The sequence below is a fragment of the Triticum urartu genome, chromosome 4A, assembly GCF_056163025.1.
Source record: "Triticum urartu cultivar PI428250 chromosome 4A, HENAU_Tu73, whole genome shotgun sequence".
Taxonomy (NCBI): Eukaryota; Viridiplantae; Streptophyta; class Magnoliopsida; order Poales; family Poaceae; genus Triticum; species Triticum urartu.
Window position 1 is genome coordinate 348,411,615 of NC_141876.1, and position 14,717 is coordinate 348,426,331.

Consider the following 14,717-nt stretch of genomic DNA (forward strand, 5'->3'; position numbering starts at 1 on the left):
ACTTGCCAAAGGCAGAAGACACAATTTACCAAAGGCATTATGTATCAGGGGAGAAACTCTCAAGGTTATTGGACATGAAGGACACTGTCGGATAATAACCAAGCAATTGGTCTCGCGGACCACCATGAATTTGATGTGAGTATCGGTACTCAATCAGGAGGAAAAAGAATGCAAAAGCATCATATTGTAGAACATCTAAATGATTCGATGCTTAGATATCCAAGGAATTATGATTTCCAAATCGAAGGATCAAAAGAGGACGCTCTGATCAAGGGTGGATAAGTTCAATAGACCTAAGGGTACAATTGACAGTAAATAGATTGGTCGAGAACAAGCTCATGTTTAAAATGACGTCTGAGCCGAAAAGATAATTTAAAAGGATCAACTGATGATCGCGTGCATTCACACTCAGGTTGAATCAATATGATCAAAATGACGGTGCCTAAGGTTACTAACGAGTATTGCCAGACATATGGAAAGCATCCATCATGCAAGCAGACAAGTATTGCAGAGCAATAAGCTACTAAGGATTTTTGGAGGATCGAATAGTATTTCAAAGACTACTGCAAAACACAAGAACAACTGGGGATGAACAGATACTCGATAAGGGCGGGAAATTATCCGTAGGGGTATTCAAGTGGCAAGGAACTGCTAGGAAGTAGGCACAAAATATTCTCGGAACAATAGAAAGGATTTCAAGGTATCTTGTAATAACAAGATCAACTGGGTTGAATGTATCAATGACAAATGTAGGTAGCTATCCATAAGGATACATCGATGGTAGGGAATTGTAAAAGTGATGGCACATAGTCTCGAGAGAACATCATAGGGTGTCTTCGGAATCTTCTGGTGAAGCAAGCGATCGTTCGTAAAGAGGGGCTCTCCGGGACAAAATATTTACGAGAACCTAGAGTTAGAGTTAGCAAGATCATTTAACCCAAATAGGAGAGAGATCAGAGTCCTAGAGTATAGACAAGGAATAAAAGATCCCAATACCACCCAATGGCAACGTGGGCCCGTAAGCCGCACAGCCATGTTAGTAAAAACTTTTTCAATGACTAGACTCGACTTCGGCCAAGGAGTTGGAAAGGGGGATTCCTATAGGCAGTCGGCTCCGATACCAATTTGTGACGTCCCCGATTTAATCGTACACTAATCATACACGCAAACGTGTACGATCAAGATCAGGGACTCATGGGAAGATATCACAACACAATTCTACAAATAAAATAAGTCATATAAGCATCATATTACAAGCCAGGGGCCTCGAGGGCTCGAATACAAGAGCTCGATCATAGACGAGTCAGCGGAAGCAACAATATCTGAGTATAGACATAAGTTAAACAAGTTTGCCTTAAGAAGGCTAGCACAAACTAGGATACAGATCGAAAGAGGCGCATGCCTCCTGCCTGGGATCCTCCTAAACTACTCCTGGTCGTCGTCAGCGGGCTGCACGTAGTAGTAGGCACCTTCCGAGTAGTAGTAGTCGTCGTCGACAGCGGCGTCTGGCTCCTGGGCTCCAACGTCTGGTCGCAGCAATCGGATATAGAAAGGGGGAAAAAGGGAGCAAGGCAACTGTGAGTACTCATCCAAAGTACTCGTAAGCAAGGAGCTACACTACATATGTATGCGTTGGTATCAAATGGAATAAGGCCATCATATGTGGACTAAACTGCAGAATGCCGGAATAAGAGGGGGATAGCTAGTCATATCGAAGACTACGCTTCTGGCCACCTCCATCTTGCAGCATGTAGAAGAGAGTAGATGGTAAGTTCACAAAGTAGCATCGCATAGCATAATCCTAACCGATGATCCTCCCCTCGTCGCCCTGTGAGAGAGCGACCATCGGTTGTATCTGGCACTTGGAAGGGTGTGTTTTATTAAGTATCCGGTTCTAGTTATCATAAGGTCAAGGTACAACTCCAAGTCGTCCTGTTATCGAAGATCACGGCTATTCGAATAGATTAACTTCCCTGCAGGGGTGCACCACATAACCCAACACGCTCGATCCCATTTGGCCGGACACACTTTCCTGGGTCATGCTCAGCCTCAGAAGATCAACACGTCGCAGCCCTACCTAGGCACAATAGAGAGGTCAGCACGCCGGTCTAAATCCTATGGCGGAGGGGTCTGGGCCCATCGCCCATTGCATGCCTGCACATTGCGAACGCGGCCGGAAGCAGACCTAGCCTAGCAGGCGTTCCAGTCCAATCCGGCGGGCGCCGCACAGTCGCTGATGTCATGAAGGCTTCGGCTGATACCACGACGTCGAGTGCCCATAACTGCCCCCGCGTAGATGGTTAGTGCGTATAGGCCAGTGGCCAGACTCAGATCAAATACCAAGATCTCGTTAAGCGTGTTTTAGTATCCACGAACGCCGACCAAGGCCAGGCCCACCTCTCTCCTAGGTGGTCTCAACCTGCCCTATCGCTCCGCCTCAAAGTAGCAGTCGGGGTCGTCGGGAACTCAGGCCCACCAATACCTGGATGGAGCCACCTGCCCCTTCAGCCCCCATCTCCAAACAGTATCACCGGTAATGTAACAGTGTAAAGTATATAGTATATGCCCGTGATCACCTCCAGAAGTGATCACGGCCCAGTTGTATAGCAGGGCAGACGGACAAGAGTGTAGGGCCACTAATGGAACACTAGCATCCTATACAAAGAATTTAGGATTGCAGGTAAGGTATCAACAGTTGTAGCAACAATGACAGGCTATGCATCAGAATAGGATTAACGGAAAGCAGTAACATGCTACACTACTCTAATGCAAGCAGTATAGAGGAGAGTAGGCGATATCTGGTGATCAAGGGGGGGCTTGCCTGGTTGCTCTGGCAAGAAGGGGGTCGTCAACACCGTAGTCGATCACAAGGGTACCGGCAGCGGTCTCAGGGTCTACCGGAAAATGTAACGGAGGGGGAGCACAATAAATAACAGAGCACTCAAAACATAACATGATAACGCGGTGCTAGAGGTGATTCTAACGTAGGGATAGGTGATATCGGCAAAGGGGGAAACATCCGGGGAAGTATCCCCGGTGTTTCGTGTTTTTAGACAGATGAACCGGAGAGGGAAGGTTGCAGGTTTACTATGCTAGGGACGCGTGGCGGACGAACGGGCTGTGTATCCGAATTCGTCTCGTCGTTCTAAGCAACTTTCATGTACAAAGTTTTTCCAATCGAGTTACAGTTTATTTTATATTAATTTTTAAAGTTTTAAATCATTTTCTGGAAATACAGATTTAATTTAATTCAAAAATGCTATTATGACGTCAGCATGACATCAGGGTGATGTCAGCAGTCTACTGTCAGTTGACTTGGTCAAACTGATGCATGGGTCCATTATGTCATAGACTGATAACTAATTACCAGCTACTTAGTCTAATTAGCAGGTTAAGTAAATTTAACTAATCATCTAATCAGGATTTAATTAAGTTAATTAATTGTTTAATTAATTAATTAATTTTCTTTTTTATCTTCTTTATTTTAACAGGGGCTGGGCCCCACGTGTGTGTGACCCATCTGGCCAATCCGAGCGGCCAACGGGCGCGGCCTTGCGGGCGCGCGGGCGTACGGTTGCGGGTGCTCGCACCTGAGGCCTTGAGAGGCAAGGGAGAGCGCGCTCGGGGCCTCGGTGGCTGGCGACGACGGAGCAGCACCGCGCACGCGCGCCGGCGAGACGAGCCATGGCGGCCTTCGGCAGGCGCGGGGGAAGTGCGGTCGGCGCCGGCGGCAATAGGCAGCAGGGGGCGGAAGGTGCAACCCCGGCGCGGCAGCACGGGCAAGCGGGGCGCGAGGCCACCGCGAGCGGGCGGCGCGAGCGGCCAAGGCGAGGCAAGCGCAGCAGGTGCAGCGGCGGTGGAGCAGAAACAGGGTGGGGTCGGCGCGAGAAGCGGGGCGCGCTCGCGGCGGGGCTAGCGGGCATGGCACGGCGAGAAGGATCGGGCGTGTCGCGCGCAGTGAACGACGCCGGGCAGAGAGGAAAAGGAGGGACGGCGGCTCACCGGGCCCTGCAGATGTGCGTACGCGGGCTCGGGGAGGAGGACGAGGACGCGAGGTCCGGCAAGGTGGCGGTCGATCCGGGCGGCGACGGCGGGGCCTTCGGTGGTGGTTGTGGCGCACAGCGATGACGGTCCGTCGAGGCGCAGCATCGGGCGGTTGCGGGGAGAGGGAGCGGCGCGAGGTAGGAGAGAAGGAGGAGGCTAGGGCGGCCTTGGCTCGCAGCAGAGCAGTGGGGGAGGCGAGGCCATGGGGATCGGGCGCTGGCCTGCCTGCCCTGGCGCTGGGGGTGTTGGGTGCGTGGCGGCGCTGTGAGGGAGTCGAGGGAGACGTGGGGGGGGGAGTGGGGATCGAAGGTTAGGGTTCGGTTTCTCTGGGAATAAGTGGGGAGTGGGGGTGGGCTGTTTGGGCCGGCCTGGTGGCCAGTTGGCTGGTTAGCCCGGTGGGGGGTCCTTTCTTTTATTTTGTTTTTACTTTTTATATAATTTACTTTTTCTATTATAGTTTTGTATCCTATTATTTTAGTTTTAGTAAAATATATACTTAGTATATAAATTAGTATTTCAACTTAGTCCATACTCAAAAAGTCGAGTCCTCAATAAATTAGTTTGACATTTTATTAATTACAAAATGTATTTAAATAATTGTTTTTGCTGCTCTTTTATTCATCTCATATTATTTAAACATTTTATAAAGGTGTGGTTTCTCCACCATAATTATCTATGCAATATTTGGTTCACTCCGAACATTTTAGTTTTAATATTTGAAAACTTTTATTGTTTGCTTGACTTTGAATTTGAATTCAAACCGGTTTCGAACTAAAGCGAGATTAGCAACAGTAATCGAGGTGACGCGGCACCATTAGCAGAGTTTTACTATAGCTTGATTATCCGGGCGTCACAGTCTTTTAATTAAGTCAAGTGTCAAGTTCTCCACTACTGGATATTAACAAATTCCCATCTGCCACATAACCGTGGGCACAGCTCTCGAAAGTTTAAACCCTGCAGGGGTGTCCCAACTTAGCCCATCACAAGCTCTCGCGATCAACAAAGGATATTCCTTCTCTCGGAACAACCCGATCAGACTCGGAGTCCCGGTTACAAGACATTTCGACAATGCTAAAACAAGTCCAGCAAGACCTCACGATGCACCGACCTAGCCTGATAGTAGGTGCGCGGTCTTGTTCTCATAGTACACTGGATGAGAAAAGCGTACAGGTATATACCAAATACCCAAAGTTGCCTAGGGGCGGCCCCGCATGATGCTCTAGTTTGGACCAACACTCATGAGGAGCACTGGCCCGGGGGTTGATTAAGTCCACGTGGTCCGGAAAGTCCCTATGCAAGTTTTTAGTTGTTATTAGGAAAATGGTAAAACCAAGGTTGGGCCTTACTAGAGAAGTTTTATTCGAAGCAAACTGTCAAGGGGGTCCCATAACCCCAACCGCGTAAGGAATGCAAAATCAAGGAACATAACACCGGTATGACGGAAACTAGGGCGGCAAGAGTGGAACAAAACGCTGAGCAAAAGGCTAAGCCTTCCACCCTTTGCCAAGTATATAGATGCATTCAATAAATAAGATATATTGTGATATCCTAACATATCCTTGTTCCAACATGGTACAACCTGCACTGCACGTGCAACTAGCAACGCTATAACAGGGGCTGAGCAAAAGCGGTAACATAGCCAAACAATGGTTTGCTAGGAAGGTGGGTTAGAGTCTTGACATGGAAATATGGGAGGCATGATAGACAAGTGGTAGGTAGCGCGACATAGCGATAGAGCGAACAACAAGCAAGCAAAGATAGAAGTGATATCAGGGGTAATGATCATCTTGCCTGCAAAGTTCTCAGGGTTGTCGAAAGCTTTCTCTTCATAAACGTTCTCAACAAGATCCTCATTCACGAACTCGTCTCCCGTCTCTACCCAAAGCAAGAACACAAGCAACGGAACAACAATCAAGCACGGTGCAATGCACAAGCAACATGATGCAAGACATGGCATGGAATGCAAGATATGATGTGCAATGCATATGGGTACTCCAGAAGGAAAATGATGATCATGGCATCAACTTGGCAAACCAAGCATGCCGCTGCAAAAATTGAGTGATTTCGGTCGAAATCGATATAAAGATCACCGGAAACGGATGCACGGTTTGCAAATGAGGAGCAAAACGAGAACAATGCAACACCGCTCTTAACAGCATCATAGCACTTAAAATGCATCATGAAACTATGCTACAGCACTCCAACATAGCAACAAAGCACATGGTAGTGAAGTACAAGTGAAGCTCTACAAATCATGAACACTAAGCTCCTGCTAGAACTCACTAGAACAAGCCTAAAATAGCATGGCAAAAATGCAAATGGCAATTAGGTTTCAGACTTGGTGAAAATACTAAACATGGCATAAAATACTAAACATGGCACAAAAACATCAGGTAGCAATGTTTAGAGCTAGTGAACAATATGCTATGAAAACATATCATGGCAAACAAAGGCATCGCATGCTAGTACTAAAGGCAAAGAACAAAACTCCCTTACTAAACTTGAGCCAAAGATGCACAGAAAAGATGGTAGCATCAATGCAAACATGGCAAGTGATATGAACAGTTTCAGACTTAGTAGAAAAACATAGCATGGCAGAAACAGATTCATGATAGCAAATTTGTAAGCTCATGCCACTTAACACAAAGCATTTCATGGCATAACAAAGCAACTAACATTAAGAAGACACAATTATGAAGCTAAACATGGCAAGAACAAGTTCATAGGGTGCATGGATCACTAACAAAACACATGGCAAAAATGCACTTCCTGTTAACAAACTGACAGCAACAATATTTAGCAAAAGTAGAGCAACGTATGACAAGCTACACTACCCCATAATTACAACCGTAGGCATGAATGGATAGAGCATAAGAATATCTTCAAAACATCCTTACTGAACTTCATCAAAATATGCATGGATCTACTTGAGGCAACAAGACAACATAGCAACATAATGTAACAGGAAGACTTAGCAGAAATACTAAGTGTGTGAAATTACCAACATCATGTGGCCTAGTTTGCATGCTTGTGCTAGTCACCACATGACACATAAAAATACAAGGCATGCACCACTATAAATATGGCATGAAGAGGATCCTAAAATATGTAGACATGATGCTCAAAAGATGCACACACAAAATGCTATGAAAATGACAAAACAGCAAGTTATGATGGATTCCAGCAGACAACATCATATAGCACTTTTGCAACAAAGCATAAGGCATCAATATGGACAATAACATGCATGCAAATGACACTAACATGAAGAGCATCACGATACGAACATTTCAATATATCAAATGCGCAAATCGGAGCTACGAGCATGGAGATATGGCAGGTCAAAGATGGTCACATATCGCAAGGAATCTGGGACTTAGCCGAATTTCACCTCGCAGAACGTGGGTGGGGAGGACCCGAACGGAGGGAACCGGGATGCGGTGTGGTGGCATTTGGTTGGCCGAGCGGGTGGATCTTGTCCACCTGACGGCATCCGACAACGAGGCAGCCGGCGACGGCGACTCCGGCAAGCGGCAGCGACCGGTGACGGGCGGCGACCAGCGACGGCGAGGCGGCGACGGGCAGCGGCGCGGCGACGGCGGTGTGGGTGGCGGCGAAGGGCGGCGCGCGGTGGCGGCGACGCAACGCGGCGATGTGAAGCGCGGCGGAGGCGACGTTGATCGGGCGGCGGTGGAGCTCATCGAGGCGGCGGGGCGGCGCTGCAGGTGGCGCGGGGAGGCGTGGGCGCACGTGGCGACGGCGGAGCGGGCGGCGTGGGGTGGGGTGGCGGCGGCACAAGGCGGCGACGCGAAGCGTGGCGGCGGCGGCGTTGGACGGGTGGCGGTGGAGCTCGTCGAGGCGGCGAGGCGGCGCTACGGGCCAGCCCTGGGCCATGTGGCCGGTGGCGCGGGGAGAGAAAGGAGGGTCGCAGGCTGACGTGCCGCTTGCTGATTCGTCGGGGGCGTCGGCTAGACGCGTCCGGCGCCCGACGGACGTGTCCGGCGGCGCGGGAAGGGGTTGATCTAGGGTTTCGTCTGAGATTTGGATGGGGAGGCCTATTTATAGGTAGAGGGAGCTAGGAGAGTCCAAATGAGGTGTGAGTTTTGCCCACATGATCGTGATCCAACGACGGAGAGCATGGAGGGAGTTTAGATGGGCTAGTGGGCTGTGTTGGAGGGGTACTGGGCTGCAAAGAGAGAGGGGTTTTGCGGTTACCCGGTTAACCGTTGGGGCATCAAACGACCTCCAAATGGAACAAAATTTGATAGGAGGCCTACCGGTGATGTACCAAGGCCACTCGACAAATCTCGGCCCATTCCGGGAATGTTTTTCTCCCGCGCACAAAACGAGATATGAGGGGTGCAACCGGTGCATGTGTGTGTCGGATTCTGAAATGGACAATGGGGAAATGACCGGATGCATGAGACGAACACGAATGCAAATGAGATGCACATTATGACATGAGATGAAATGCATGACATGAACAAAATGCAAAACGAGAGAAAAAACCCAACCATGAAGGATATAACATAGCCGGAAATGGCAAGAGTTGGAGTTACAATTATGGAAAGTTACATCCGGGGTGTTACAACTCTCCACCAGTACAAGAGGATCTCAACACGAGATCTAGGACTGAAAGAACTCCGGATACTTGGAATGGAGGTGATCATCGCGCTCCCATGTGGCTTAACGGTCGGAATGGTGAGACCACTTAACTTTCAGTAATTTGATCGACTTGTTGCGAGTTTTGCACTCAGTTTCTTCAAGAATGGCAACGGGATGCTCATGATAAGACAAGTCTTCTTGGAGATCAATCTCTTCAAAGTTGACAGTGCGCTCAGGAGTCTTGAATCACTTGCGAAGCTATGACACGTGAAACACATCATGCACATTTGCGGAGTTGGACAGGAGCTCAAGTTGATAGGCAAGGTCGCCTCTTTTGCCAATGATCTTGAAAGGACCCACGTATCTAGGGGCAAGCTTCCCTTTGATATCGAAGCATTGAGTGCCTTTCATTGGACAGACGCGGAGATAGACATGGTCTCCGATCTCGAAAGCCAAGTCACGGTGCTTTCTATCATAGTAACTCTTCTGGCGCGATTGCGCGGCTTTGAGATTTTCACGGATGACTTTACACATTTCTTCAGTTTCTGTGATCAAGTAATTGCCAAGAAGTTGGCGTTCACCAGTCTCGGACCAATTGAGAGGAGTACAACACTTTCTACCATATAGGATTTCCAATGGGGCCTTGCCCAAACTTGCTTGGAAGCTGTTGTTCTAGGAGAACTCGGCATATGGGAGACAATCTTCCCACTTCATGCCGAAAGAGATGACACAAGCTTTGAGCATGTCTTAAAGGATTTGATTGACTCTCTCGACTTGGCCACTTGTTTGAGGATGGAAAGCCGTGATGAAGCGAATGTTGGTGCCCATGGCCTTCTGGAAGGACTCCCAGAACTTGGAAGTGAAAATGCTTCTATGGTCTGAAGAGATCAATTACGGAATTTCGTGCAATGAGACAATTCTGGAGGTGTATAGCTCTGCCAACTGAACTGCCGTGATAGATTCTTTGATTGGACGGAAATGAGCCAGTATTGTAAGCTTGTCGATGACAACAAAGATAGCATCATTCCCATGCTTAGACTTGGGAAAGCGAGTAACAAAGTCCATTTCGATATGATCAAACTTCCATTCTGAAATAGCAAGATGTTGGAGGAGACCAGCTGGTCGTTGATGTTCTGCTTTCACCCTTCGACACACATCACATTCATTCACGAATTAAACAATTTCTCGCTTCATTCAAGTCCACCAATACGATTGTTTGAGTTCATGGTACATCTTCGAACTACCTGGATGAATGGAAAGAAGAGAATGGTGCGCTTAGTTCATTATGACCTTCCTTAGATCACCTTTAGGAACCACAATCCGGTCCTCAAAGAATAAAGTGACTCTATCATCAATGCGATAGCACTTGTATGTGGGTAAGCCCTTGGCAACACCCTGTTTCACCTTCTTCACCATAGTGTCAAGGAGTTGTGGCTCACGAATTTGATCTTCCAAAGTTGGAGTGACTTGAAGGTTGGCAAGAAAACCTTGAGGAACAACTTGGAGGTTGAGCTTGCGGAAAGCTTCACAGAGATCTGGTTGGAATGGCTTGAGAATTAAGCCGTTGCAATAATCCTTCCTGCTCAAAGCATCTGCAATCACATTAGCCTTGCCTGGAGTATATTCGATCCTTGGATTGTACTCTTGAATGATTTCGACCCAATGAGTTTGCCGGAGGTTGAGGTTGGGTTGAGTGAAGATATATTTGAGGCTCTTGTGATCGGTGAAAATGTGCACTTTCCTTCCCAACAAGAGATGTCTCCATGTTATTAATGCATGGACAACTGCCGCCAACTCAAGATCGTGAGTGGGGTTGTAGTGACCAGACCTCAAATGGTCCAATCTCTATTCTCCGGTGTCATCCCTAGATCAGTAATGCTGACACCACACAGTACTTGAAGGATTTATAACAGAGTAGCAATCACACACTTATTACATCGGGTGTCTCAAAAGAGAACTTATTACAATAAATATGGCTTAAGGCCATCTAATAACGATAACAGCGGAAGGCTTGGAAGATAAGTGAGTCCATCAACTCCAACGGCATCACTGAGTATAGAACCACGACCTAAAGTCACCTTACTCGTCGTCTGAAAAGTCTGCAACATGAACATTGCAGCCCGAAACGGGTCAGCACATGGAATATGCTGGCAATGTAACACATAGAGAGCAATGAAGGAATAAGACTATACTACATGCATATTTGGCTGGTGGAGATCTCTATGGTTACAGTTTTGCGTAAAGCCAATTTTTCCCTACTGCAAGGAATAAATTTTATTTAACTATCATGGTGGTTGTTAAACATTGAGAGTGTAGACACGCTCTAAATCCCAATTAAGCATCATCATTAAAACCCACCAAAATTAATTAGAGTAACATGATGAGATTCACATGCTAATCCAAGAACTAGATACTCAAGTTGTCCATAACGGGGGACACGGCTAACCATGATTAGTTTATACACTCTGCAGAGGTTTGGGCACTTTTCCCCAAAAGACTCGATCTCCTCCGTTGGGATTCTCGCACTACATGGTGTTTGAGAAACGGATGACCGAGACATAGTCTTTCAGAAGCGCTAGCACCTTACGGAAGGGTAGACCGTTACACCTACTTTCCCCTACATCTGCTAGTCTACCACTGTAAGAGTTTGCACAACTTAGTCAACTATGCTAGAGCCCATAGTAGCTTGTGGCTGCACATGGAAGTTTCTAGTATGAATAATCTCATGATCCCTTTGAGCCTGGGTGGCGGTCCAAAAGAAAAACAGGCAATCGCTGGAATACACAGGTGCCTCAATCCACCCAGATGTGTATTTATGTTGCCACCTTAGATAAACCATTAATTTAACAAACTCACATCTGTCATGGATACACTCACCCAATCCACATCTACTAGCATAGCATGTCATAATAAACAAACGTAGAAGTAACTCCCAAAGGTTTGATAATAACAGGTAATAGGTACTGCCTCATCTACTTCCCAAACCCACAATTTAATTAGATCATAATCATGCAATGTGTGAGGGTTGATCTAATGCAAATAAAACGGGGTAATAGGAAATATGATCAAAGTGTTACTTGTCTTCCTGATGATCCGCAAAACCTAGCGATTCGAAGTAGCAAGCGGCGCACTCCGGGTACTCTATCACAAACAAACAAGCATACAATAAGTACTCAACTAATGCAGAGGTAAAACTCAAATAAGAGATCTAACCAGAAAGTTCAACTTAAGAACTCCGTTTGGAAAAAAGAATCAAATTTAACGAATCAACGAAAGACAAACGGCAAAAGAAACAAGCTTCGTTTACTATTCTGGATCTAGGTCAAATTTTACAGAGGCAAAAACTTGTTTGAGTTGGTTAAACGGAAAGAGGGTTTCGAGACGAAACTCCAGGCGCTTGAATCGCCTGATTCTGATAAACGAGCGAAAAGTTATACCAGAACGAAAATCGGATCAGAAATCGCGATCAGAAAAATCACGGAATAAATCCGAGAAAAAGAAAAACGACGAACAGATTAACGAACGAAAGTTCGTTATCTGGATCTAAACGAACGCGTTCGTTAAAACGAACAAACGAGCAAACGCTTGCAAATTAAACTAAACCGAGAAAAAAACCGATCTATCTAAAAAACGAAACTAAAAACACGAAAATAAACCGGTGAAAACCAACGGTTTTCTAAAAATACCGGCGACGGTGGCGGAGTCGACCTCGACGGCGGCCGAGTCGACCTCGTCGGCGGCGGCGCAGCAGCGCAGCAGCGACGGCTGTTGGCGGCGGCGGCTGGCGGCGGCTGGTGGCTCGGGCTAGGGTTTGGGGCGGCGGCTTGGGCTGCTTCGGCCCGGGTGGCGCGCTATATAAAGCCCCCCCCCCCCTGAAGAGTCCGGGCCAAACACGGCCCGGAGGTCGGTTCGGACTTTTTTTAAAATTATTACGCGCAGAAAAACAAACAAAAGGAATACTAAACAGACTCCAAAAATCCCGAAATAAATTTTCCCCGGCTTCTAAAATCAAGCGCACAGGATGAACATTTATTTGGGGCCTAAATGCAATTTTGAAAACGCGCATTTTTCCTAAATTCAAATAAAATAGCAAATAAACCAAAATAAAATCTTATTTGATTTTATTATTAAACCCTCAATATTTCTTTATTTTGGGAAAGTCATTTTATTCCCTCTCTCATATTTCTATAATAGAAATAATTGAAGATAAAAATAAATAAAATCAAATGATCCTATTTTCAAAATTTGAGAAAACTCAAATATGAAAATAACGAAATCCCCAACTCTCTCCGAGGGTCCTTGAGTTGCGTGAAATTTTAGGATCAACCAAAATGCAATAAAATATGATATGCAAAGATGATCTATTGTATAACATTCCAAATTGAAAATTTGGGATGTTACAAACCTACCCCCCTTAAGATGAATCTCGCCCTCGAGATTTGGGTTGGCTAGAAAATAGGTGAGGGTGGTCCTTCAGCAATTCTTCCTCTCGTTCCCAGGTGGCTTCATCCTCCGTGTGGTGGCTCCACTGAACATTGCAAAACTTGATAACCTTGCTGCGGGTGACTCGGCTGGCATACTCAAGAATCTTATCTGGTTTCTCCTCGTAGGTCAAATCACTGTCCAACGGAATCGCTTCCAGCGGCACTGTATCTCTTAGCGGTATATCAGCCATCTCCGCGTGGCACTTCTTCAACTGTGAAGCGTGGAACACGTCGTGAACTCCTGACAATCCTTCGGGAAATTCCAACTTATAAGCTACTTCTCACATACGCTCCAAAACCTTGTATGGTCCTACAATACGTGGCGCTAACTTTCCCTTAACTCCAAAGCGCTTAACTCCTCGAAGTGGAGATACTCGAAGATAAACTCGGTCTCCGACTTCGTAAACTGTCTCCTTGCGTTTAGAATCTGCGTAGCTCTTTTGCCTGGACTGGGCTACCTTGAGCCTATCGCGAATCAATTTCACCTTCTGTTCAGACTCCTTAATCAGATCTGGTCCAAACAACTGGGGGTCTCCAACTTTATCCCACGACAATGGGGTCCTGCACCTCCTTCCGTACAAGGCTTCGAAAGGGGCCATCTTCAAACTGGATTGATAACTGTTGGTATAAGAGAACTCTGCGTATGGAAAATTCTCGTCCCAACTAGATCCATAATCTAGCGCACAAGCTCTCAGCATATCCTCCAAAATCTGATTGACTCTCTCGGTCTGTCCATCTGTCTGCGGATGGAAAGCTGTACTGAACTCTAGCCTGGTACCCAAAGTTTCATGCAACTGATTCTAGAACTTTGAGGTAAATTGGATTCCTCTATCTGATACAATGCTCCGTGGAACTCCATGCAGACATACGATCCTGATCATGTATATCTTTGCCAACTTGGCACTAGTGTAGGTAGTCTTCACTGGAATGAAATGAGCTACCTTTGTCAAACGATCGACTACAACCCATATCGAGTCATAGCCTGAACGAGTTCTGGGTAATCCTGTAATAAAATCCATGCCTAACTTATCCCACTTCCATTCGGGTATCGGCAATGGCTGTAGCAATCCTGCTAGCTTCTGATGCTCTGCCTTTACTCTCTGACATACATCACAAACTACTACATACCCCACAATATCCTTCTTCATTCTGGTCCACCGGAAAGTATCCTTCAAATCCAAATACATCTTGGTATTTCCTGGGTGAATTGAATATGGTGAATCATGGGCCTCTTGCAGAATCAACTTCCTGATCTTCGAATCATTAGGCACATAAACACGGTCTTCAAACCATAAGGTATCGTGCTCATCCTCAAGAAATCCTTTAGCTTTTCCTTTGCTCATTTTCTCCTTAATAGAAGCAATCTCCTTGTCAGTCCTTTGAGCTTCTCTGATCTTATCCATCAAAGTAGACTGAATCTCCAATACTGCTACATAGCCTCTCAGGACTATCTCCAAACATAGCTCACGAAGATTTTCGGCTAACTCCCTTGGTAAATCTCCCGTCATTAGGGTGTTGACATGACTTTTACGGCTCAGCGCGTTAGCTACTACGTTAGCCTTTCCGGGGTGATAATGCAATCTC